We start from the raw sequence: 5766 nt of genomic DNA on the forward strand, positions 1-5766 counted from the left end.
CTGTGTTCTGTTGATCTTATGTGCTGCACAATAATGTTTAACATTTAGTATTTACTGTCATATTCCCATATATCATTGTGATGTTGTTTATTCTATTACTCTTGTTCTCTTCTGCTTGCTTTCTTTTTTCTTTCTCAGCAGGTGATCCAGGTGATTGATATATGCATTTTTTTTCTCTGCCCGTTCTGTTGGTTTTTGTCTTTTGCCCTTCTCCCCCGTCCCTCTTCTCAGCTGTTTCTCTTTCCCTCTTTCTTTCTCCCCTTCTTTCCCCCGCAAAAAAAAACAAAAAAAAACAAAAAAAAAAAAAAAACAGTGCATTTCCCTCTCAACATCATTTGGGTGTTTTAAGGTTTGACAGAGAGTGTCCCTCTTGATCAGATGGACACTGTACCATTGATGCTTGTTCATCTTTGCATCTTTTTAGGTGCATTCTGTTGGAGGTCAGCGTGGCACTTCTTCTCTGAAAGAGTTAATTGGTGAAGTTGGTGTCCAGTATCAGGAGTTGTCACCCCAAGCGTTCTCAGAAGAACTTACCAGTGGTCAGTTTTGAGTAAATGTTGTTAACTTCTGGCAATGCATGACATGCCTGAAGGTTTGCTGCATGAAAAATGTGCCAGTATTGGGACATTTCTGATGATTCTATAGTGTCTTGATGGATATTTTGAGTAGAATTGTAACAGTCAGGGATGTGAATTGATTGCGTTATGCGTAGATGTGTTTTTTTTGACTTAACGAAAGTCAAGCACTGAATCTCCTTGTGTTCCCTTGTACAGAGAGCAAATCGAAAGAGGTGCCACAATCATCCAGAGCTGTGCCTAACGACTCTGCTTGTGAGGTGAGTTGAAATTGACCTTTGTTTTAAAATTGACCAATGGTTAGAAGTGTTATGGTGTTTACACGAAACTCCATTTTGAGTATTTTAGCAAACATCTGGCAGCGGTGGTGGAAATGTCCTCTATTTAGAACAGGAGGTCTTTTCTAACCACAGTGTCCCCTTAACAAGTGTGTTTTACTGAGTGGCCACACACTGGAGGTGAAACAGTGAAAGCATCAGTTTGAGCTCAGATGTCATTATGAGGCTGATGGACAGTGTCCTTGAAAACCTTGGGTTTTTCTGTGTCAGGCATATACATGCACCTTTTACTCACAGTCACTTTAGCTTCTTAGTATTGTCTTACTTTGGCTTCACTTAACTAGGTAAGGGTTAATCACTCTGTTTCCTTGCAGTTAGGGTGAGAGTTAGAACTGTATTTAACTGAAGGTGAAACAGAAAATGCTTAACTATGTGTGTGTGTCTGACACAGACAAACTCAAGGTATGTGAGAACACTGTCCTGACATCTGAGCTCAAACTGAGTCTTTCACTGTTTCATCTCCAGTGTTTGGCATACTCAGAAAAACACATGGGTTGAGGGGACACTGGTTAGAAAAGACCACTCGTAGTGGATTAAATACATTTCCACTGTAGCTGCCAGATGTTTGCAATATTTGTTCTACTTGTCATACCCAGCTAAAGATCGCAAGCATCCCTTCTGGTTGTTATTGCAGTTCTGTTTGTACTTTGCTGTGTAGTTAATACCATTTACAGTGAGGAAAGTAAGTATTTGCTATTTTGCAAGTTCTCCCACTTAGAAATCATGGAGGGATCTGAAATTTTCAGCGTTGGTACATGTCCACTGTGAGAGACAGAATCTAAAAGAAAATTCCGGAAATGATAATGTATGATTTTATTAAAATATTTTTGTATATTACTGCTTAAAATAAGTATTTGAACACTTGCTTATCATGCAGATTTCTGACCCTCAAATACCTGTTATTCTGCTTTTAAACAGTCCAACTACACTCTGCTCATGATTCTAATTTAGCAGCACCTGTTTGATGCCGTTAGCTTTTATAAAGACACATGTGCACCCCACAATCTGTCAAAAGTGTTGCAGCAACATGAGTAAAACCAAAGAGCTTTCCAACGACACAAGAGACAAAACTTTAGACCTTCACAAAGCTGGAAAGGGCTCCAGAGCCACTGCCAAGCAGCTCGGTGCGCGACAGTGCGCGTGCACGCATGTGCGTGTGCGCGATGGAGCGCGTGCAGGTGACTGTGCGTACCCTCTGCAAGACTCCTGCAGGCGCCCCTGAATGGAAGAGGCTAATGTCTTCCTCGGACTGGAGCCCCACGTAAGATCTCAGCTCGTGGGGTGTCAGTGATGCTAAGAAAGGTGAAGAATCAGCCCAGAACTACACGGGACGAGCTGGTCAATGACCTGAAGAGAGCTGGGACCACCGTTGGCAAGGCTACTATCAGTAATACACTGAGACGTCATGGTTTAAAATCATTCATCACACTGAAGGTTCCCCTTCTTAAGCCAACCCATGTCCAGGCCCGTCTGAAGTTTGGATCATCCAGATGGTCCCTGGCAGAGTCATGGGAGAAAGTCCTGTGGTCAGATGAGACCAAAATAAAACTTTTTGGTCTAAACTCCATTGTTGGGGTTTGGAGGAAGAAGAAGGATGAGTCTCATCCCAATAATACCATCCTACAGTGAAGCATGAGGGTGGAAACATCATGCTCTGGGCTGTTTTTCTGCACAGGGGACAGGACGACTGCACTGTATTAAGGAGAAGATAAACGGGGACATGGATTGTGAGATTTTGGGCCAAAACGTCCTTCCCTCAGTCAGAGCATTGAAGATGGGTTCTGGCTGGGTCTTTCAACAAGACAAAGACCTGAAGCACTCAGCCAGGAAAACCAAAGAGTGGCTCCGTAAGAGGCATTTCAAGGTTCTGGAGTGGCCTCACTAGTCTCCAGACCTCAGTCCAATAGAAAATCTGTGGATGGAGTTAAAAGTCTGTGTTGGCCCAAAACATGACAGATCTACAGAAGATCTGTGTGGAGGAGTGGGTCAAAAGACCTTCTGCAATGTGTGCAAACCTGGTGAAGAACTACAGGAACTGTTTGGCCGCTGCAATTGTTAACAAAGGCAATATTAATATAGTTTGACTCAAGTGTTCAAATACTTATTTTACAAAGAAATATACAAAAAACTTGTTATAAAATCATACATTGTGATTGCCGGAATTTTCTTTTAGATTATGTCTCTCACAGTGGACATGTACCTATGATGAAAATTTCAGAGCCCTCCATGATTTCTAAGTGTGAGAACTCGCAATATATATATATATATATATATATATATGTATATATATATATATATATATATATAATATTACTTCTGATTTGCCTCACTTCTCCGAGACTGCAGCTCAAGGTACATTTTCAATGCTGTACTCAAAGTTTGCCCAACATATCTTATGTAATGAGCTGGGATCTGTGAGTTAGTCTTGTTCAGAGACAAATCCAGTGAAATGTGCAGTAACGTATTTTAACAGCGCACATCACGTATGATAACGATGCTCTCTTGTTTCATTAATGCCACTTGCATCTCTGTTTTTCATTGCATTAAAAATGAAATCAGACTTTACTATTAACACTACTATGCTGATTACGATAACCTGGGATTGTGTATAGAACAATATTACTAACCATCAGTACATTTTTACATGGTCGATTGTTAGTTGTTCCATTCCTAATTGTGACACTAATGCTTTATGACTAGTATTTTGATGCTTCATCAGTTTTGGCCAAGCAAGATTTGGCCTGTGCAAAATCTACATCATTTCCCAGTAAACTTATTACCCAAGGTATTGTTGACTTCATCCAGTTCAGCAGCATTGCCATGTGTATAGTTAGTATAATAGAACTGGCTGTCATTGTCCCCTCTGTGCTCATGGTGTTTGATTGGTAGGCAGAAAGCCTCTTTAAGCCCATACATTTATACTGTGCAATATTTTTTAGATGACCAGGGGAATGATGCCTGTGTGACTTCTGGTTCACCTCCTGTCCCTGACTCAGTTACTAAAGGTATGATATAAATCAGATGCCATGTCCATCACTAGGCACTATGTGCAGTTAACACCAACATCATGTGGTTAGACATTATATAACATATAAAGAAGCTGAATGTATTTTGTGTTTACCAAGCAGTGTGATGAACTATCATGTTAATGAAAACAATCAAACTTTAAATTTTATCAGGTCTACAGTCTATTTATTATCACACACAATTTGTTTAGACAAGTACCAGCTTGTTTTCACAGTTTTGAACACCATCTCTACCTACAAGTGCATCTCACATGATCTTTTTAAACTTCATATTTGTTTTGTTTTATTGAACAGGTTTACGTGTTTCATCAAGGCGGTGTGTGAAGAGACCATGGTCTGAGGAGGAGATAGGAGCGGTGATGAAACATATGAAGCCTTTTATTGAAAACGGTATCACTGTCACCAACCAGCAGTGTCTGAAGTGCAAAGAAAAGGAACAACCTATCTTGGAGACGAGATCTATTCAAAACATTTGAGATTTTGTGCGCAACAGAGGACTGGCCTTTAAAAAAAAAAAAAAAAAAAATGTTAAACACTAAATGCACTTTTTGACAGTCTGAGCCTTTACCTTTCTGGGCCTGATTTCAAGGTTAGTGTTCTCCATTCAAAAAGTATGTAGTTGACTTCACTGTGCTCACAGGCAGTGTTTTGTTTTGATGTGTGGTTAGCCTGAGTCTTTTAATGCCAGGATTCACTTTTATTTTCCTTCAATAATTGTTACAATGCTGTCCTTTTAAGGAATTGATTATTGAGTTGGTTATATTAAATATAATTCAGTAATTCAACAAATGTGTTGTGTGTTGATATAAGTCTTATGTATAAGTCATGGTGTCAGCCCGACTCACCCCTGGTGTGCAAAGGTGCTGTTTTATTGGTCAGCCACTCAGTGCCAGTTTCTTCAGGACAATGAAAAACTCTATAATACATAGTTTGTTCTAGTTGATGCAAGCACTGTTGTGTTATGCTTCTAGTTGTTTTAATGACACTTTGACCACCTGTTAGTAGATCACAACAGATATGATCTGTGGTGTTTTATGTAAGCTTGTATGTCAGATTGTAATGCTCATCAGAGAAAACCAAAATATAGTCTTTTTATTATTTTTTAATTTATTCATCCATCCATCCATCTTCAACTGCTTATCCGAGGCCGGGTCGCAGGGGCAGCAGCCTAAGCAAATTTATTCAATTTTACTATAATGATGTATCAGTCACAGTCTTATAATACACCTTCTTTTCTAAGAAGGTTATACTTAGTGCATGTGTGAGTATATGTACAGTGAACTGGCTTTACACACCATGTGTCCTTTTAAACCAGATTTAATCAGTGTGTGTGTGTACAGTAGACTGGCTTTACACACCATGTGTCCCTTCAGAACAGACTATACTTTGTGTATATGTATGATGACATCACTGACCTTGTACACCAGACTGTCCTTATAGACCGAGCTACAGAAAAGTCTCTACAAACCACCAGAATGTCTGAAAAAATAGCCTTTTTTATATCTCAGTCGAGCAAAGAAAATGTTTAAATTTTAAGTTGTGTATAGGTTTGCTGATTTTTTTCATGATTTTTGATATGCATATTGTAGCTCTAGCACCTCTGGAACCCGGTGTCCCCATAGCCCTATGTCCAGTCTGATTTGCCAAAAATTTCAGAAATTGTCCCTCTAACCCAAGAAACGGGTGTGTGTGTGTGTGTGTGTGTGTGTGTGTGTGTGTGTGTGTGTGTGGGGCCCCATAAACGACTTCCCTTAACCTGCTGGTCTGAAAAATCCAACAGTTCATCTAAGCATCTAACCTCTAAGCATATATGGTTAAATATTTCTA

At 39.6% G+C, this 5766-nt stretch overlaps 1 long non-coding RNA gene across 1 annotated transcript; it reads left to right on the forward strand.

Annotated features, from left to right (window-relative positions):
• Positions 1 to 428: 428 nt before the first annotated feature.
• On the forward strand, positions 429 to 4728 carry LOC309713713. The gene is made up of 4 exons (XR_014278652.1): positions 429 to 539; positions 774 to 835; positions 3853 to 3918; positions 4234 to 4728. It is a non-coding gene; the product is annotated as an uncharacterized lncRNA (long non-coding RNA).
• The last annotated feature ends 1038 nt before the right edge of the window (positions 4729 to 5766 follow it).

Source organism: Aulonocara stuartgranti, assembly GCF_965226115.1.
Source record: "Aulonocara stuartgranti genome assembly, chromosome: 9".
Taxonomy (NCBI): Eukaryota; Metazoa; Chordata; class Actinopteri; order Cichliformes; family Cichlidae; genus Aulonocara; species Aulonocara stuartgranti.